The sequence below is a fragment of the Aquarana catesbeiana genome, linkage group LG06, assembly GCF_042186555.1.
Source record: "Aquarana catesbeiana isolate 2022-GZ linkage group LG06, ASM4218655v1, whole genome shotgun sequence".
In the NCBI taxonomy this organism is placed as follows: domain Eukaryota; kingdom Metazoa; phylum Chordata; class Amphibia; order Anura; family Ranidae; genus Aquarana; species Aquarana catesbeiana.
The window spans coordinates 47,047,688-47,069,887 of NC_133329.1; the positions used below are offsets into that span (position 1 = coordinate 47,047,688).

General features: G+C 41.9%; 1 protein-coding gene across 4 annotated transcripts in view; it reads right to left on the minus strand.

Moving 5' to 3' along the window:
• Window positions 1-653: 653 nt before the first annotated feature.
• The window catches only part of LOC141148371 (uncharacterized), a 133,524-nt gene continuing 111,977 nt past the window's right edge, over window positions 654-22,200 (minus strand). For 2 of the 4 annotated variants that reach the window (XM_073635790.1, XM_073635791.1), the window contains one exon: window positions 657-2,026. The gene's annotated coding sequence lies outside the window, so the exon portion shown is untranslated. Of the gene's footprint in view, window positions 2,027-22,200 lie in introns of all 4 variants that reach the window. The other 2 variants (XM_073635788.1, XM_073635789.1) reach the window with 2 other exon arrangements.

Below are 22,200 nucleotides of genomic sequence, written 5' to 3' on the forward strand. Positions count from 1 at the left end.
GTACACGCTATAGCTTTTGCGCAAACCAATCAATATACGCTTATTGCGATTTTTTTTTTTTTTTTTTTTTACCAAAAATATGTAGAAGAATACATATCGGCCTAAACTGAGGAAAAAATTATTTTTTTTTTATATTTTTTGGGGGGATATTTATTACAGCAAAAAGTAAAAAATATTGCTTTTTTTTCAAAATTGTCGCTTTTTTTTTTTGTTTATAGCGCAAAAAATAAAAACCGCAGAGGTGATCAAATACCACCAAAAGAAAGCACTATTTATATGCAGCGTCGAATCGCAAAATGTGCTCTGGTGAGGAAGGGGGTAAAATCTTCTGGGGCTGAAGCGGTTAAACCAATTTTAAATCAATGACAAGTATTGCATTAAAATCATCTTTTGTCTCAATAAAAAACAATTTATATTTCATTAAAATCCTTGCAGATGTCATTAAAATCATATAGTTCATTAAAATCATTATACATTTCATTAAAATAATGTTATATTTCTTTAAATTTATTATATATTTCTTTAAAATCATCTTATTTTCATTTAAATCATTATATATTTCATTAAATCATCTTATATTTATTTAAATTCATTGTATATAATAATTGTATAGTCATTGTATATTTCAATAAAATCATTATACATTTTATTAAAATAATCTTGTATTTCATTAAAATCATCTTATATTTCCTTAAATCATTTTATATTTCATTAAAATCTTCTTAAAATTTCATTAAAAATCATTGCATATTTCTTTAAAATCATCTTATATTTCATTGACATCATCTTATTCATTATTTCTTTAAAAGATAAGTTCAACTTTGGGAACATGTTACGTGTTCCACCCAATTTTAGGGTAGAACATGTAACATGTTCCCAGTGTTGCATCTGCTGATCACTGGTGCAATGCTTTCCAGGCTTCTACTACCAAAAAAACAAATGCACATTTTATTTTACCTGTAAAAAGATGCGCATTTATTATTTTTTGTAGGAAGGTGAACTTATTCTTTAACCACTTGCCGACCAGCCGCCGTCATAATACAGCGGCAGGTCGGCACGAACCTGTGAACTGTCGTAGCTGTACGTCGGTGGCCGTAAACGGAATAGCAGGCGCGCGCGCCTGCTGCACTGCAGGGGTGCCGAGTTCCTAATAACTAGGAACCACGATCTGTCATTTCCTATAGTCAGTCCCCTCCCCCTACAGTTAGAATACACAGTCAGGGAACACAATTAACCTCTTGATCGCCCCCTAGTGTTTAACCCCTTCCCTGCCAGTGACATTTACACAGTAATCAGTTCATTTTTATAGCACTGATCGCTGTATAAATGCCAATGGTCCCAAAAATGTGTCAAAAGTGTCCGATGTGTCCGCCATAATGTCGCAGTCACAATAAAAATCGCAGATCGTCGCCATTACTAGTAAAAAAAATAATAATAATAAAAATGCCATAAATCTATCCCCTATTTTGTAGATGCTATAACTTTTGCGCAAACCAGTCAATATACACTTATTGTGATTTTTATTACCAAAAATATGTAGAAGAATACATATCAGCCTAAACTGAGTAAAACATTTGCTTTTTTTTTATTTATTATAGCAAAAAGTACAAAATATTGTTTTTTCAAAATTGTCGCTCTTTTTTTGTTTATAGCGCAAAAAAATAAAACTGCAGAGATGATCAAATACCACCAAAAGAAAGCTCTATTTGTGGGAAAAAAAGGACGTCAATTTTGTTTGGGTTTAAGGTCGCACGACCGCGCAATTGTCAGTTAAAGCGATGCAGTGCCGAATTGCAAAAAATGGCCTGGTCATTGGGCAGCCAAATCTTCCAGGGCTGAAGTGGTTAAAATCATGTATATTTCATTAAAATCATTGTTTATTTCTTTAAAATCATTACATATTTCATTAAAATCATCTAATATTTCTTTAAAATAATCTTATATCCTTTCAGGTTATGATTCAAAATATTTCAGAGATTATAATACAGAAGGTGATTTTATCCATAAAGAATATAGAGATCATGTCCTGAAATTAGAAAAAAAAAATTAGATAAAGACTCTGAATACATAGAACAGTTTACCAACATTAAAGCATCAAAAACACATATAAGTTTTATTAAAAGCAGTACTCCAACAACTGCAGTACATACATTTTCAATTTTTGAACCCCAATTACTAAAATCTCACAGAAGCTTTAAAAGCTAAGTCCACCTTTCTGACCATGTTTCGTCTACATCCATATTTAGAGTGTAACATGAAAGTCCACAGCCCCCACCTTCAAACCATCACTTCTTACAGAATTGTGAGGTTCTGCTCTCCATCAGCTCCTGCCCTATCTGAATTTAGTTCAGCTGTGTGTTGCTCCACCCACCATCCACCTCATTCATTCACTGAATGAAAAATAACTACCACAGCAGAGGAACTTGTAGTTCTCAATGGAGCACACGTGTGGAAACTTTTCTACATTCATACAGTAGTCCAGTGATACTTCCTCCAGCCCGATAACCAAAGGTCCATTACTGGCCATGGATCTGCCCTGGATGAAAAGTCTGCAGAAGCCAAAGCATTGCACCCTGACTACAGTTGCGAAACTCTGCAGGCTTTAATGCAAAAACATAATAAAAGGACATTTTTGCGTTTTGCACCAATGGTTCATTTATTTTTATTTTTTCTGTAACAGGTGCAATTAGCCTTTACAGTTTGTATTTAATTAAATAATGATTAATAATAGAAGAAAATGTATTTGCTTTAATTTAATAATGATTTGTAATGCCACCATGCGGGTCCTTGTTCAGGCACTTCTTGGTGTAGAGTGACAACGATCGGGATTTCAGTAAAGCCGTAAAGTCACTTTTTTGGCAGTATGGCCCTTTTAGCATGGTCTGTGCAACGCTGTATCCGGGCCTAGGCCGACAAGGCCCAGGCCTAGGGCAGCACTTTGCAGGGGGGGCAGCACAGAAAGAGTCCCCGCCGCTTTGCGCTACACTGTTAGTGTAGCGCTAGTCTTATGGGGTGGACTGGGCTGAGAGGCAAATTAGTCTAGTGCCCCATAAAGCGGCCGCACTGCTTCCGGTATGCTGGCAGCCGGCATTCCGCAACTGTGGGAGGGGGGGCACCGCTTCTAATTTTGACTATCCTCTCATCCTGGACCACAAACCTTCATCACTGTGCTATATGTATTCTGCTGCACCACTGGCAAGGTTATATCTTCTTAGTCCTCTCCATAAAATTATCAGAAATTTGTGCTTAAAGTAGAACTATAGGCAACACTTTTTTTTTCATTTTTGATAGAATAAGGGAGGGTTATAGCCCCTGTCAGTTTATTTTTTACCATCCCTGTCCATTGCAGAGATTTCCTTTCATTCCTGCCCCATAGCCAAACAGGAAGTGAGAGGAAATCTATGCAAATTAAGGTAATCCATTGCCCCCCCCCCCCCAGGCCCTCAGATCTAGTGTCCCCACTCGAAAATTTCAGGGTGGGTCTTAAACAGCAAAGGGTATGGCCTTGGCAGGAAGGGGTGGGTCATACTTAAATTAGGGGGTGCACGAGTTTAGTCAGGCCTAGGGCAGCACAAAACCTAAATACACTTCTGGATCTGTGCCTAATTTATGAAAGCCTTACACCAGTACCATGTACTGTCACCTATGTCAGATTCAGGTAGTTCGTAGTACTACCACTTTTAGCATCTATCTTTATGGTTGGGACAGCTTACAAAATAATTACTGTCAGTTCACAGATAAGCAAACCAGCAGTTATTAAGACTCAATAACTCAAAGATGGCATTTGGGGGGGGGGATTGTTGTGTGTTCATTACTTTGATAATATGTTTGAATGTGTTTTACATTTATTTCATTGGTTACTAGGATAAAGGTTGTCCTAGCAATCAATGATGATTCATCACACTAAACTGACAGAGGACAGAACGTATGGGGAACTCTGGGAGACTAGTCCCCCATTAGGTCTGATTTTCCAGTGATTGACAGTGGATAGCAGTGGGTGGAGCTTGATGTGGAACTCTGAGACTAGTTCCATCAGGTCCCCCTTGCCAGTCATTGAGCGTGCATGGCAGTGGACAGATTCGAAAGCCACTATTGGACTGAAGAGCAGATATGGATCCTCTCACTGCTGTGTACTGTCAATAAAAAGGAAAGCAAACCTAACAGGGAACTAATCTCTCAGTGCTCCATCAGGTTTTTCCTACTCTATTACAAATATCCCTGGCCATGCAGTATTGAAACTCCTGCAATCCTATTGACAGATTCATGGAGCGGTCTCTGACAGGTCCATGAATCAAGCACAAACACCATCTCTTTCCATAGTGAGGGGTTAGAGCCTATGTCCCTGTTGGTGAGATTCCTCCTCTTTATTTGTCCTGGTGACTATCATCACTGAGACTGAAAGTGAGGGGAAATCCAAAATATTGAACTGCCTCCAAAATAGAGTTGAAATCTTCCAGCAGGGATACTTTTGCTGGTGACAAGGTATAAGAGAAGATCAACCTTGCTTCTTATTGAGTCTACACAGATTGACAAAACAAAACAAAACAGAACTGACAGGCGTTTTATCCATTATCACTCTATACAAAATGGAAAATTGTTTTCTCTTTAGATACACTTTAACCCTTTCACTGTCAGGGCCTGCTCTGCACCCTTTAAACTCAGATGCCCAGAACAGTTTTGTTATTTTGCCCCTCTTTTCCAAGTTTCATTTTTTTTTTATTTAACAGTTTTGTAAAATACCACCCAAACCATGCATTTCTTAATAATGTACTGTATAAAAATACACCTCAGTCATTATTAGCACACACAAACTCAAGTTACAAAATGCCCGCTAAATCTAAAAGATAAAACTGCATTCATTTAACCGCTTGCCGACCAGCCGCCTCAGTTGTAATGCGGCAACATGGTTTGGCTGCTTGAATCACCATTATGTTACGGCCTTTCCTTTTTTGGCCACTAGGGGCAAACACGCACCCGCTGCTCGCCCCCGGAGCCGATGCGAGCGCCCAGTGGTCACGTTGACCACCGAGCTCCCGCGATCGCTCGTGACACAGCGAGAGCCAGGATCTCTGTGTGTAAACACAGAGATTCCGATTCTCTGAGGGAAAAAAAGACTGATCATGTGTTCATACAAAGTATGAACACCCATCTATCTCTTCCCCTAGCTAGTCCCATCCCCTTCAGTTAGAACACACACTAGGGAACACAGTTAACCCCTTGATCGCCCACTAGTGTTAACCCCTTCACTACCAGTGAAATTTTTACAGTAATAAATTCATTTTTATAGCACTGATCGCCTTATAGATGCCAATGGTCCCAAAAATGTGTCAAAATTGTCCGATGTGTCCGCCATAATGTCGCAGTCATGATAAAAATCGCAGATCGCCGCCATTACTAGTAAAAAAATAATAATAATAAAAGTGCTATAAATCTATCCCCTATTTTGTAGACGCTATAACTTTTGCGCAAACCAATCAATATACGCTTATTGTGATTTTTATTACCAGAAATATGTAGAAGAATACATATCGGCCTAAACTGAGAAAAAATTAGCTTTTTTTTAAAAAAAATTGGGGATATTTATTAATTATTATGCAAAAGTACAAAATATTGTGTTTTTTTCAAAATTGTCGCTCTTTTTTTATTTATAGCGCAAAAAATAAAAACCGCAGAGGTGATCAAATACCACCAAAAGAAAGCTATTTGTGGGAAAAAAAGGATGTCGACCTAACTGACCGTGCAATTGTCAGTTAAAGCGACGCAGTGCCGAATCGCAAAAAATGCTCTGCTCAATGCTCTGCAGCCAAATCTTCCGGGGTTAGTAGTTAAAAAAAAAATAAATAATAGCAAATTTTAACTGTGTAAATAAACTGTAAATAATGCTAAAAAACAACTGTAAGTTGTTTTCACACCTATGATTTGTGTTAATGCCTGTGTTTGCTGGGTTGGTGTGCATTGCAATAAAATGATCCAGGCATACATTTTAATGCAATGCACTGTGTTAAATATATGGCATGGAGCTGAACAAATGTCATTTTCAAGAATGTTTTCAAAAAAGAAATAAAAAAAAAAAAGCACTGCAATGCATTCAATGCACTGCAGCACATATGCTCAAGGCACACCAACATGTGTGTATTATGCTCACCAAAATGTGTGTCTGCTGGTGAGAATGGTGAGTGTGTTTGCATTGCATTACCATAATATGTATGTTGTCCCACTAACTCTTAGCTGACAGCTAACAAAACTGACAGAAGCATTGTTGTGTTTCATTCCAAAATGGAATTTACTTCTGTAGAAAGTTCTCTAAAAAAGCATCTATGTATCAAAGGGAAAAAGAGCTTCACTGGTGGCTAAGATGGCTCTGAACTGATGTGAGGGTGAAACGTTATTAACAAAGACAAACACTTCACACTTCCTTTCTCTTTTCTGAAAAAGAATTTGTCTGCAATTGCAGAGAACAATTAAGGCTCCATTTACACCATGGCTTTCTGTTTTGTGTGCATAATTGCCGCGATTCTGCACGCGATTAAATGACGAAAATCCTGTGACACCCTTGCGATCCCTATTACTTTAAATGGCACCAAATTGTGGCGAGATTTTTCCGCGTTTGTCGCCCAAGGAATCGTCGTAAAATTGCGGTAAAACCGTGCAAACAGAATCACGGGACGCCCGACACCCAAAAGAAGTACAATAACTTCTTTTGGGTGTCGGGCATCCCTCGATTCTGTTTGAGTGATTTTACCACAATTTTACTGCGATTCCTTGGACGATAATCGCGGGAAGATCGTGCCGCAATTTGATGCCATTCAAAGTAACGGGGACCGCAAGGGCATCCCGCGATTTGTGGCATTTCCAAATCACAAGCAGAATCACTGCGATTATGCCCACAAACTGGAAATGCCATGGTGTGAATGGAGCCTAATAGATGGCTCCTTAATCAACACAATAATAACAAATAGACAGTAAAATCCCCCTAGTATAATTATACTGTATACCATTACTGTATATTGTAACATTTAACTCTTTATAAAAGTTGGTCTGAATCCCCACCCCAGTTCGGTTCACACATAAAGTTTGTACCCAAACCACAAACCCTATTAACTTGAAAAAGTAAAAGTGCTCATTTTGAAGGCTTATATGCAAGTTATTGGCCATAAAAAGGGTATAGAGCCTGGGTACTGCCCTGGGGGACATTTTTTTCAAAAAGATTATTTTTAAAGGAGTAGTGATTTTAATGATGCTTAAAATGAAACAATAAAAATGAAAAATTCCTTTAAAAATAGTGCCGGAGGGCCCCCTTAGTTTGCCTGTAAAGTGGCACATCTGGACCATGTAGAAAACCTGCTGCAGCAGAACTGACATCAGGCCAAGATTAACAATTTTTTTTTAGATAAAGTAAGATGTCTCTTTCGCAGACTTTGGATAGAAGTAACAGATGCAGAAAAAATGGGCTTTGGGTGTTGGTGGTGCTTTCACACCGTAACCCTATAGAGGTACTTTTGAAAAAAATCAGTTTGTTTTTGTATGTTTTGTTAAGAAAAATAATGTCCAACAATAACCTCAAAAGAGAAGTTTCAAAATAAATTTACAAAACTAATTTGGAAATTGCTTTATTCTCTCATGTATATACAATACATTATTGCACCTTATTAGATCTTCTCCAAGATGTCCACACAAAGCCCCATATACTCTTCTGTATTACATTTTCATGTAGCCATCCACAGAGACCAGGTATCCTTTGTATTCCATACCCCACTTCTGTTTCACCATTACTGGCTCACCAGTAAGGCCATTGAGGAATGGTTTGGGGTTTAGTGACAAACTCATTCTGCAGTTGAAGCCGCCACTGATCTACAGACCATTGAAAGAATGAGAACATTTCCCTGGGAATGCTCTGAGAACACACCACCAGAGAGAGCAGGAAATGGCTAGAAGTACTCTTGATGAAAAGCAATAATTGTCCTTACTGTAAAAAATGTAAAAGTATATGCACCTGTCAAACAGGTGCAGAAAAATTGGGCTTTGGGTGTTGGTGGTGTCTTCACACCATAACCCTATAGATGTACATTTGATGAACGTAAGAATTGGCCTTTCTGTCAAATTTTTTTATTATACGCACCTGTCAAACAGGTGTGGAAAAATTGGGCTTTGGGTGTCGGTGGTGCCTTCACACTGTAACCCTATGGAGGTACTCTTGATGAAAGCAAGAATTGGCCTTGTAAAAAAATTTAACCACTTCAGCCCCGGAAGGATTTACCCCCTTCCTGACCAGAGCACTTTTTACAATTTGGCACTGCGTCACTTTAACTGCTAATTGCGCGGTCATGCAATGCTGTAACCAAACGAAATTTGCGTCCTTTTCTTCCCACAAATAGAGCTTTCTTTTGATGGTATTTGATCACCTCTGCCGTTTTTATTTTTTGCGCTATACACGGAAAAAGACCGAAAATTTAAAAAAAAAATGATATTTTCTACTTTTTGTTCTAAAAAAAATCCAATAAACTCAATTTTAGTCATACATTTAGGCCAAAATGTATTTGGCCGCATGTCTTTGGTAAAAAAAATGTCAATAAGTGTATATTTATTGGTTTGCGCAAAAGTTATAGCGCCTACAAACTAGGGTACATTTTCTGGAATTTACACAGTCTTTAATTTATGACTGCCTATGTCATTTCTTGAGGTGCTAAAATGACAGGGCAGTACAAAACCCCCACAAATGACCCCATTTTGGAAAGTAGACACCCCAAGGAAATTGCTGAGAGGCATGTTGAGCCCATTGAATATTCATTTTTTTTGTCCCAAGTGATTGAATAATGAAAAAAAAAAAAAAAAAAATTACAAAAAGTTGTCACTAAATGATATATTGCTCACAGAGGCCATGGGCATATGTGGAATTGCACCCCAAAATACATTTAGCTGCTTCTCCTGAGTATGGGGATACCACATGTGTGGGACTTTTTGGGAGCCTAGCCGCATACGGGGCCCCGAAAACCAATCACTGCCTTCAGGATTTCTAAGGGCGTACATTTTTGATTTTACTCCTCACTACCTATCACAGTTTTGAAGGCCATAAAATGCCCAGATGGCACAAACCCCCCCCAAATGACCCCATTTTGGAAAGTAGACACCCCAAGCTATTTGCTGAGAGGCATGTTGAGTCCATGGAATATTTTATATTTTGACACAAGTTGCGGGAAAGTGACAATTTATTTATTTATTTTTTTTTTTTTGCACAAAGTTGTCACTAAATGATATATTGCTCACACAGGTCATGGGCATATGTGGAATTGCACCCCAAAATACATTCTGCTGCTTCTCTTGAGTACGGGGATACCACATGTGTGGGACTTTTTAAGAGCCTAGCCGCGTACGGGACCCCGAAAACCAATCACCGCCTTCAGGATTTCTAAGGGTGTACATTTTTGATTTCACTCTTCACTGCCTATCACAGTTTCGGAGGCCATGGATTGCCCAGGTGGCACAACCCCCCCCCAAATGACCCCATTTTGGAAAGTAGACACCCCAAGCTATTTGCTGAGAGGCATGGTGAGTATTTTGCAGCTCTCATTTGTTTTTGAAAATGAAGAAAGACAAAAAAAATAATTTTTTTTTTCTTTTTTTAATTTTCAAAACTTTGTGACAAAAAGTGAGGTCTGCAAAATACTCACTATACCTCTCAGCAAATAGCTTGGGGTGTCTACTTTCCAAAATGGGGTCATTTGGGGGGGGTTTGTGCCACCTGGGCATTCCATGGCCTCCGAGACTGTGATAGGCAGTGAAGAGTGAAATCAAAAATTTACGCCCTTAGAAAGCCTGAAGGCGGTGCTTGGTTTTCGGGGTCCCATACGTGGCTAGGCTCCCAAAAAGTCTCACACATGTGGTATCCCCGTACTCAGGAGAAGCAACAGAATGTATTTTGGGGTGTAATTTCACATATTCCCATGGCATGTTTGAGCAATATATAATTTAGTGACAACTTTGTACAAAAAAAAAAAAAAAAAATAATAATTTGTCTCTTTCCCGCAACTTGTGTCACAATATAAAATATTCCATGGACTCGACATGCCTCTCAGCAAATAGCTTGGGGTGTCTACTTTCCAAAATGGGGTCATTTGGGGGGGTTTGAACTGTCCTGGCATTTTATGCACAACATTTAGAAGCTTATGTCACACATCACCCACTCTTCTAACCACTGGAAGACAAAGCCCTTTCTGACACTTTTTGATTACATGAAAAAATTATTTTTTTTTGCAAGAAAATTACTTTGAACCCCCAAACATTATATATTTTTTTAAAGCAAATGCCCTACAGATTAAAATGGTGGGTGTTTTATTTTTTTTTTTCACACAGTATTTGCGCAGCGATTTTTCAAACGCATTTTTTGGGGAAAAAACACACTTTTTTACATTTTAATGCACTAAAACACACTATATTGCCCAAATGTTTGATGAAATAAAAAAGATGATCTTAGGCCGAGTACATGGATACCAAACATGACATGCTTTACAATTGCGCACAAACGTGCAGTGACAACAAAATAAATACATTTTTAAAAGCCTTTAAAAGCCTTTACAGGTTACCACTTTAGATTTACAGAGGAGGTCTACTGCTAAAATTACTGCCCTCGATCTGACCGTCGCGGTGATACCTCACATGCATGGTGCAATTGCTGTTTACATTTGACGCCAGACCGACGCTTGCGTTCGCCTTAGCGCGAGAGCAGGGGGGACAGGGGTGCTTTTTTTTTTTTTTTTTTTTTCTTCATTATTTTTTTGCTTTTTTATCTTATTTTAAAACTGTTCTTTTCATTTTTTTTTTTTTTTATCATTTTTATTGTTATCTCAGGGAATGTAAATATCCCCTATGATAGCAATAGGTAGTGACAGGTACTCTTTTTTGAAAAAATTGGGGTCTATTAGACCCTAGATTTCTCCTCTGCCCTCAAAGCATCTGACCACACCAAGATCGGTATGATAAAATGCTTTCCCAATTTCCCAATGGCGCTATTTACATCCGGCGAAATCTAAGTCATAAAATGCTCGTAGCTTCCGGTTTCTTAGGCCATAGAGATGTTTGGAGCCACTCTGGTCTCTGATCAGCTCTATGGTCAGCTGGCTGAATCACCGGCTGCATTCTCAGGTTCCCTGTTGAGACAGGAGAGCCAGAGAAAAACACGGAAGACGGTGGGGGGGGGGGCATTCTCTCCCACTGCTTGTAAAAGCAGTCTAGAGGCTAATTAGCCGCTAGGATTGCTTTTACATGAAAGCCGACCGCTGGCTGAAAAGAATGATACCAAGATGATACCTAAACCTGCAGGCATCATTCTGGTATAACCACTCAAAGTCGTGAATGCTGTACCTGAAGACAAAAATATGGTTAACAATAAAGCACAGTAAACGGTAAAGTATAAAAAATTGCAGACCTGAAAAGCAAACATGATAAAACATAATAACAATAAAACATTGCAGAATAGAATACAGTAAAAAAGAGCAGAACAATAGAGAGAATAGAGAGTGAGAGAGAGAATAGAGAGAGAACAATAAAACGACAACTATTATTTTTTATTTTATATTTTTGTTTGTGTTTTTTTTTTTTTTTTTTTTTTACACTTTTTTTGTAACTGTAACTTTTATAACTGTAACCGGTTCCAGGTTCGGGTCTCTCAAAATGCGATGGCATCTTGGGAGACCCTGTGAAAGTGTGTCCTAGTCTGTGCAATGCTGTACCCTACGCTAATACTCAACTAGTGAATGGTAGCGTTCAAAACATTCACCAATGCAAAGACCAGGATTGTCAGGACAGGAGGGACAATAATAGCGGGTGTCACGCCTATATCCGCGCTTGCTGCAGACACAACATCTTTTTTGGGGGGGTTCGTTGGGTAGGGGTACTCGGGAGGACATAAAAATGCCTCTCATGCAGCCGACTGCATTTGGTTGGGGATGTGAATGGGGGAAGTACGGGCGCTGCAGAAGTGGTGGGTTCCCAATTAGGATTGGCGAATGCAGCAGGAAGGGCATTATGTGCATGACGGGCCTGTGTTTGTCTTCTTGGTGGCAGCGGGACACTATTTAAGCTTGTCACCTCACCAGCTTGAACTGCACTTATGGGACTCGCCACGTCACCAAGTGTTACTGCAGTGCTGGTTTGACTACGACCGGGGTGTACTAGGCCGCTGGCGCTTGCCAGTTCACCAAAACGCTACCAAAAAAACTGTTAACGATCGCAGGGATCAGGCCTGACTCTGCGAATGCTGCAGTTATGCATTTAGTGTTTTGTAAGTGTCAGTGATCGATCGATACTGCACTTGGGTGGGCTGGGCTGGGCCGGGCGGAGGGGCAAAACGCAGGTGCTAGCAGGTATCTGGGCTGATCCCGCTGACACTGCGTTTTTGGGAACCCTAAACTGCTGGGGACGCCAGTATAGATCTGATCGGATCAGATATTGATCAGTTCAGATACTATACCACTAAGGGAGGTGTACGGTGCGTGCGTGGGTGTTAGCGCTACTGGCACTAACCTGACGCTGCCTGGGGCTGGTGCTTGCCAGTTCACCAAAACGCTACCAAAAAAAACTGTTAGCGATCGCAGGGATCAGGCCTGACTCTGCGAACGCTGCAGTTATGCGTTTAGTGTTTTGTAAGTGACAGTGATCGATCGATACTGCACTTGGGTGGGCTGGGCTGGGCTGGGCCGGGCGGAGGGGTAAAACGCAGTTGCTAGCAGGTATCTGGGTTGATCCCGCTAACACTGCGTTTTCGGGAACCCTAAACTGCTGGGGACGCTAGTATAGATCTGATCGGATCAGATATTGATGCGTTCAGATACTATACCACTAAGGGAGGTGTACGGCACGTGGGTGTTAGCGGTACTGGCACTAACCTGACGCTGCCTGGGGCTGGTGCTTGCCATTTCACCAAAATGCTACCAAAAAAACTGTTAGCGATCGCAGGGATCAGGCCTGACTCTGCGAACGCTGCAGTTATGCGTTTAGTGTTTTGTAAGTGACAGTGATCGATCGATACTGCACTTGGGTGGGCCGGGCCGGGCGGAGGGGCAAAATGCAGGTGCTAGCAGGTATCTGGGCTGATCCCGCTAACACTGTGTTTTTGGGAACCCTAAACTGCTGGGGACGCTAGTATAGATCTGATCGGATCAGATATTGATCTGTACAGATACTATACCACTAAGGGAGGCGTATGCTGCGTGCGTGGGTGTTAGCGGTACTGGCGCTAATCTGACGCTGCCTGGGGCGACGCATATCACCGACGGGCGATCAGGGGGCTAAACCTTTATTCGGTAATAAACGGCGGGTGCCCTGACACTATAAAAAATAAACAAACTAACCAGCGTCACCCGTAACGGTTATACAGTGATCAGTGGTGAAAGGGTTAACTAGGGGGCAATCAAGGGGTTAAAACATTTATTCGGTAGTATATGGGGGTCCCTGTCGCTATAAAACGCTGACGGCGAACCTAAATATTTACGTCCCTAACTAGCGTCACCAGCGACACTAATACAGCGATCAGAAAAATGATCGCTTAGCGACACTGGTGACAGGGGGTGATCAAGGGGTTAAAACTTTATTAGGGGGGGTTAGGGGGGTACCCTAGACCTACAGGGGGCCTAACACTCACTGCCCTGACACTGTAACTGTCACAAACTGACACCAATACAGTAATCAGAAAAAATAAAAAAAAAAAAAACCTGCTTGGTGTCAGTTTGTGACAGGGGGGGGGGTGATTGGGGGGGGATCGGGGGGGCGATCGGGGGGGGGGGATCGGGGTGTTTAGTGTGCCTGACATGTTCTACTGTGTGTAGTGTGTTGGTGCACTTACATTGCAGTCTTCTCTCCTCGGCCCGGAACGGAAAATACCGAGCCGAGGAGAGATGACATCATTTCCTCTGCCTCTGTGTACAATACAGAGGCAGGGAAATGATCCCATTGGCTGAGAGCGATCGCGAGGGGGGTGCCACGAATGGATGGCCTCCCCCTCACCTCCGATCGCCGGGGGAGATTTGCCGACCGCCGCAGGCACCGGGGGGGGGTCCGATCGGACCCCCCACCCGCGGGCAGGCAAGGACGTACATACACGTCCTTTTGCCTGCCCGTGCCATTCTGCCGACGTATATAGTCGTGCGGCGGTCGGCAAGTGGTTAAATTATATGCACCTGTCAAACAGGTGCAGAAAAAAATGGTTCTTGGATATTAATTGTGCCCATGAAACCTATACCAAAAAATTACTGCATGACAAAATCAACACCCGCAAAGCTCGGCAGCCTAGACAGTCTTGCAGAAATTCCAGATCCCAAAAACATTTAATCAGCGACATCGGCATCAGGGAAGTGAACAACAAAGGAGATCCAAAGGAGTCGCTCCAGGTGAGTGGCTCCAGATGCAATTCGATTAAACAAGACTCCTCACACGAGTGCAAGACCTTGGCTCACCTGCCATGAAGGACTGATTGAAGGAAGAAATTGGCTGCACACTGACATACTTAAAGTCCATTTATTAAAAATTCCATACAAATAATGACACACACCACGCTTGCAGAGCTGGAACAGAGGTGGACTAGTTTCGCACAGCTACACTGTGCTTAATCATCATCTGTGGTGTGTGTCATTATTTGTATGGAATTTTCAATAAATGGACATCAATTACGTCGCTGTGCAGCCAATTTCTTCCTTCAATCGGCATCAGGGGCTTGATAGCTGCTGCTAATCCAAGACTGATTCATTTTGACAAATGTCAGCCGGTCAACTGACTCTGTAGACAGACACACTCTTTTATTTGTCACAAAACTTCCAGCAACACTGAATGCCCGTTCGGAAAGCACGCTGGATGCAGGGCAGTACAGCAGCTCAATTGCATACTGGGCAAGTTCTGGCCAGTGGTCTATTCTCATGACCCAGTAACCCAGTGGATCGTCTATTGGAAAGCTCTCCATGTCTGTTTTCGCCCGTAGATAATCTTCCACAATATGATGCAGATGTTGCGATGGGAAGTGGAAGCTGACCGCCCTGGGTGGCGTGGACTAAAAAAATATTTAAATGCATCACTTAGGCTAGCCCCCTTCTCCACTGTCCCTCTTTTGACCAACAGAAGCCTCAAAAATACCTTTTCCAAGAGACTGTAACCTACCTACTAGGTGTTACATAAACTCCTCTTTAAAGTGTCCTCAAGATATTTCATCCTGTGCTCCCTCTGCGAGGGCAGGATGGGTTCTGCGACTTTCCCCTTGTTACGGAGGTCAAGGAAGGTTGCCAACCAATAATGATCCTTCTCCCACGAATTCTCTGGTCCTTTTGCAGGCTTTGATGAATAAGGGAGCCCATGTACCGCAAGTTTGCTGAGGCATGAGAAGCAGAGTCCTCTGGGTCACTGAGGGTTACACTATCTGGAACTGCCTCCTTCCAGCATACTACTTCTAAGGTTTCTAGGGATTGAAAATCATCTCTTAAGATTTGATGTATTTTGTCCTCTGCTTTAATGCCTCCAAAACTGCCAGGATCCTCCTCCTCCCCCTCCTCCCTGTGTGTCCTGTTGTGTTGCAAAAATGGTGTCTGCATAAAGCGGGCCACTTCTTCCTCCTGCTGCTCTGCCTCGAGTGCCCTGTCCATAATGACATGCAGAGTATGCTCCGGCAGGAACACAAGAGGGATGGTGTCACTGATGCTTGCATTGTCATGGCTCACCATCCTTGTCGCCTCCTAAAATGATGATAGTACAGTGCATGCATTCTTTATCAGCAGCCATTGGCGTGGGGAAAAAAATCTGAGCTGCCCTGAGCCTGTCCTTGTGCCATACTCACACAGGTACTTGTTGATGGCCCTCTGCTGCATGTGCAGAAGCATTGCTAAAGTCGAGTTCCACCTGGTGACCATGTCACAAATCAGGCGATTTACGGGCAGGTGGAATTCCTGCTGAATTTCAGCCAACCAAACACTGGCTGTGTATGATCGCCTGAAATGTCTACAGACTCTTCTGGCCTGCCTTAGAAGAGCTTGCAACCCTAAGTACTTGTTTAAGAAAGGCTGCACTACCAAATTGAGAGCATGTGCCAGGCATGGCACGTGTCAACTTTCCCTGCCGAAGGGCGGACAGAAGGTTAGTGCCATTATTTCACACCACCCCTCCTGCCTCAAGTTTCCATGGCATGAACCACCTCTGGGCCTGCACCTTGGAGAGTTGAAAGAATCTCTGCTCCAGTGTAGCTCCTGTCCCCAAGACAGACCAGCTGTAACACTGCATGGCATCTTTTAGCCTGACTCGTTGAATAGCCCCTTGAACGCTTAGGGGTACTGGTGGTTCCAAGGACTATTCAGCAGAGGAGGACATGGAGGAGGAGGTGAAGCTGACAAATTTTGCATCATCACCACTTACTTTATGGGAATGTGGCAGCAAAACAAACTCCAGCACTGAGCCCTGTCCTGCATCCTTCCTAGTTGGAAGCAGAATTACCCAGTGTGCTGTGAACTAAATATAAATATATAAATATATTGTCTCTGACCATGCTTGCTGGACCATGTGTCAGCAGTAGGGATGAGCTTTATGTTCGGGTCGAGCTTGAGTTCGACTTGAACATTGGTTGTTCGCCCGTTCGCCGAAAAGCGAACAATTTGGGGTATTCGCAGCAAATTTGAAAGCCGCAGAACACCCTTTAAAAGTCTATGGGAGAAATCAAAAGTGCTCATTTTAAAGGTTAATATGCAAGCTATTGTCAAAAAAGTGTTTGGGGACCCGGGTCCTGCCCCAGGGGACATGTATCAATGCTAAAAAAGTTTTAAAAACTGACTTTTTTTGGGAGCAGTGATTTTAATTTTACTTAAAGTGACACAATAAAAGTGAAATATTCCTTTAAATTTTGTACCTGGGAGGTGTCTATAGTATGCCTGTAAAGTGGCGCATGTTTCCCGTGTTTAGAACAGTCTGACAGCAAAATGACATTTCTAAAGGAAAAAAAGTAATTCAAAACTACTCATGGCTATAATGAATTGTCGGGTCTTGGCAATACAGATTAAAGTCATTGAAGAAAACGACATGGGATCCCCCCAGTCCATTGCCAGTCCCTTTGGGTCTGGTATGAATAATAAGGGGAACCCATAACCAAAATTTAAAAAATTAATTGCGTGGGGTCCCCCCAAATTCTATACCAGGCCCTTCAGGTCTGGTATGGATTTTAAGGGGAATCCTGCACCAAAATGTTGGTGCAGGGTTCCCCACAAACACACCCTTCTATTGTTTCACTTTAAGCATTATAAGTCCTCATGCACACAGACGTTTTTACAGCTGCTTTTTTGAGCTTTTTTTGCAGCTTAAAAAGGCCTGTCTATGTTAGTCTATGGCTTCATGTCCACCTAGGCGTTTTTGAGCTGCAAGTGGCATAGGCGTTTTTAAGCTGTAAAAAAAATCCAGGACCAGTGGGTTCTGAAAGACGTTTTTCAGCTGTAAAAACGCTCTAACGCTGAAAAACGCTCAAAAACGCTCAAAAACGCTCAAAAACGTCATTCACCAACGTTTTTTAGCGTTTTTGATCCATTGAAAAAAAAAAAAAAAAAAAAATTTGAAAAAAAAAAAACGCTCAAAAACGCTAACGCGGAAAAACGCTCAAAAACGCTCAAAAACGCTAAAAAACGCTATTGCAAAAACGCTGAAAAAAGCTGAAAAAAGTCACTGCAAAGATACTGGCGTTTTCATAACGTTTTTTTAACAGCCTGTGTGCATGAGGGCTTAAAATCACTGCTCCCGAAAAAAACGTAAGTTTTTAAAACTTTTTTTTGCATTGATCTATGTCCCCTGGGGCAGGACCCAGGTCCCCAAACACTTTTTATGACAATAACTTGCATATAAGCCTTTAAAATGAGCACTTTTCATTATTCATGTTCGTGTCCCATAGACTTTAACGGGGTTCACATGTTTGAACAAATTTTTTGCCTGTTCGCATGTTCTGCTGCAAACCGAACCCCGAATCCCTAGTCAGCAGTAAGGTGAACCTTGCTGCTGATGCCAAAACATTGTGTTCCATGTGATGGTACACTTGAATGGCCTTATGTGCAAAGAAATTGCAGCTGGGAACCTGCCATTGTGGTAAATCACATTCTGAAAATTCACAGAAGGGGGAACAATCAACCAGATGGAAGGGCAGGGGTTGTAAAGCCAGCAATTGTGACAAGCTGGAATGTAGACGCTGGGCATGTGGGTCGCAGGGAGTGTGTTTTTTTTTTTTTTTATGCAACAGCTGGGGCAGAGAAATTTGCCTGCTATACACTACAACTGGCGGTGTGTTGCTGGCAGACATGTTGCAAGGATCTGTGACACTCTTTGCTATACCGTCATCCCTGTCAGTGGAGGCCGCTGAGAGGTCATGAGCTATAGCGGGGGTAGACATAAAAGGTGAGAAAGGAGGAGAAGAATTTTGTACTTTTTGTGTGGCTTTAAGGTGCTCTGCTCTTGCTAACAAGCATAGTGGTGGGGGTTAAATGCCTTTGCAAGCATGTGTTACCCAAATAGCTGGTGTTTTTGCCACGCTTGATCTGCTTGCGGCAAAGATTGCAGCTGCACATGTGCTCAAAAAAGGCCCACACAGCTGAGCTGTGGGAAGTGGGCTGGGAGATAATAGCTCCACAATCTGATGGAATAGGGTGGGTACTCTCTACTCTTCCATGATGGCTGCCTGTGGAGGACATCCTACCTCCTTGGGGTTGTGCCTCCTCCTCATTTTGCTCCTCTGCTTTATCCAGCACCCAAAGTGCATCAGTGACCTCATTATCATCATCCCCTCCATCTTCATCATCACTGGAGCCAACTTGGTAATACGCTGCAGCTGGGGGAACATGACTGCCAATTTGTTGTTTATCATGGTTCTCCCCTCTCTGTAGGTTCATATTACTCCTGTCTTCAACCTCAGAACCAACATTAGAATAAAGTAATGCCTGTGCACCGTCAAGAAGCAAGTGGCGGATGCTGTGTTCCAATAATTCACGCATGATGCTGGAGCTTTGGCAGGAGTAGCTGTGGACAAGGAGGCAGAATAAGCCGCTCTGGCAGTGGACTGCACACTAGTTTCAGCTTGGGTGATAAAGGATGAGGAGGATGAGGATGGTTTAGTAAGCCAGTCCACCACCTCCTCTGCATGCTGTGGCTGGATAGCACGGGCAACATCACTAAATAGAGAAAAACATGCCCTGCCTGAGGACAGACCACATCTTTTGTCTGTGGACACATACACTGCTGGCCCCCTCATAATGGCATGGGAACATTTGCCTCTCCCTGTTGACCTCCCAGACATGATGGGGGGGGGGGGGTGTTTATTACCCAAATTTAATAGATACTGGTAAATGAGTAATTAAATGCACTTTATTCAATGCAAAGGGGTGTTTAGTGCACTTTAAATTGAGGACTGCCGCTGATAGAAAAAACTAAACTAACACTACACTATACTACCATTATATTGACTAGGGATGAACCGAACACCCCCCTGTTCGGTTCGTACCAGAACATGCGAACAGGAAAAAAGTTCGTTCGAACACGTGAACACCGTTAAAGTCTATGGGACACGAACATGAATAATCAAAAGTGCTAATTTAAGGGGGACCCCCACGTCATTTTTTTAAAAAAATTTGGTTCGGGGTTCCCCTGTGGGGAATTCCCATGCCGTTTTTATCAATGAACTTCTATGTGTATTGTCGGACCGGCAATGCATTAATAGCCGCGAGTAGTTTTAAATGGCTTTTTTCCTTTGAAATGTCATTTTGCTGTCAGACTGTTCTAAACACGGGAAACATGCGCCCCTTTACAGGCATACTATAGACACCCCCCAGGTACGAAATTTAAAGGGATATTACACTTTTATTGTTTGACTTTAGCATTACTAAAATCACTGCTCCTGAATAAACGGCCGTTTTTAAAACTTTTTTTTGCATTGATCCATGTCCCCTGGGGCAGGACCCAGGTCCCCAAACACTTTTTATGACAATAACTTGCATATAAGCCTTTAAAATTAGCACTTTTGATTATTCATGTTCGTGTCCCATAGACTTTAACGGTGTTCACGTGTTCGAACGAACTTTTTTCCTGTTCGCATGTTCTGGTATGAACCGAACAGGGGGGAGTTCGGCTCATCCCTAGTCAGTATAATGGGAGTATAGTGTAGTGTTAGTTTAGTGCAGTATACAGTGCTGTATACCCCTTTTTTTTTATTGGTTGCTGCGGTTTTTTGTCCCATGCCTGCCCCCTTTTTTTAAATTGTCAGCCGCAGTTTTTCTGACTGTGACACTATTCCGACTTTTTAATTTATTTTTTTAAAGTTTTTTCTATCAGCGGCAGTCCTCAATTTAAAGTGCACTAAACACCCCTTTGCATTGAATAAAGTGCATTTAATTACTCATTTACCAATATCTATTAAATTTGGGTAATAAACACCCCCCCCCCCCCCCCCCATTAGCACTTTTGATTTCTCCCATAGACTTTTAAAGGGTGTTCCGCGGCATTCTAATTTGCCGCGAACACCCCAAATTGTTCGCTGTTCGGCGAACTTGCGAACAGCCAATGTTCGAGTCGAACATGAGTTCGACTCGAACTCGAAGCTCATCCCTAATACTGACACACTATACTGACACTACACTATACTCACACTATAGTCACATTATACTCAGACTACACTAACGCTACCCTGACACTCTACACAATATCACACTAACTCATAGTAGCAAACAGAGCCCTGCTCTATATATCTCCACTCCAATAACACACTGCAAAATTTTCCTGTTGGAAGGAACCTTTTATAGTGTGGGGTAGGACTATGAGTACTGAGCCATGATGGGGCAAAGTCATTATGACTTTGTCCACTCATGGTTTTAATTTGTGAGTGTACCACCATCTTTTTTTATCATATAATACCCAATAAAAAATGTTACTGCCCAAGCAGCTGCTTGGCCTCTCTCTCTCCCTTCCTCCCTTTCAGTGTTCAGGTTCCCAGCCCATTCAAGAAGGCAGCCTTACTCAGCCAGCTGTAGTCAGCAGCATTCTAATAAAAGAAGAACTGTAGTCTGCTCACATAATTTGTAATAAAAACATCTTTTCCATTCTGAAGCTTCTCTACAACCACTTTGCATATTTTATATATTCTGTGATTCTGTACTTGCCAAATATGCTGCAGAAATCTTCCTCCACTCAGTCTGGCTGCAACCATTTTAACTGTGGGCAGCTGAAGCTGCTGCCTGTTCACTTCCTGGATTTACACAGACACACAGAGGCACACCTCCAACTATGCAGCCATGCAGCTCTCATTGGCCCTCTTATGACTCACCGCCTCCTTTCCTGGCAAACTCTAATGCCCTGTACACATGGTCGGACTTTCAGACGGAATATGTGCGATCGGAGCTTGTTGTCGGAAATGTAGTGTAGGCTCCATCGGACTTAATCGGAATTTCCGACACACAAAGTTTGAGAGCAGGCTATAAAATTTTCCGACAACAAAATCTGTTCGCGTAAAGTGCCACGCATGCTCACAATAAATTAAGAGACGAAAGCTATTGGCTACTGCCCCGTTTATAGTCCCGACGTACGTGTTTTACGTCACCGCGCTCAGAATGATCAGATTTTCCAACAACTTTGTGCGACCGTGTGTATGCAAGACAAGTTTGAGCCAACATCCTTCTGAAAAAATCCATGGATTTTGTTGTCGGAATGTCCGATCAATGTCCGACCGTGTGTACAGGGCATTAGGCTAATGACCAGACAAGAAACAGGAAGTGGGCTGTATAAGGGATTTACTGGTAGAAAAAAAAATGTTTTACTACCCAGAGTTAAAACAACAACAAGGGCAGAAGATATAATAAATGGAAAGATGAAAAAAATACTGAATGTCTGCTTTAATTACTATCTGTTCGAATCTCTGGGATTGTTGTTGTTGTTAACACTATCTTTTATTCATTGTATCTTTTATCCATTGTAGCTTTGATAGAGGTTTACATTTTATCATTTTGCTTTCTATTGTAAGCAGGCTGATTCATCCCAGTCCACCGCCATGTGTGGTTGCCCTTTGTCTGTTTTACTGCATGTATTACCAAGCCCCATATACCATGCAATTTAATTGGATAGATACAATTGGTTCACAACAGGATAAGTGCTGAGTTAATGTGTTTGTTCTTATAGATCACGGGTGATGCCTTGGGAAGATGTCTTCCATGCCCAATAGTT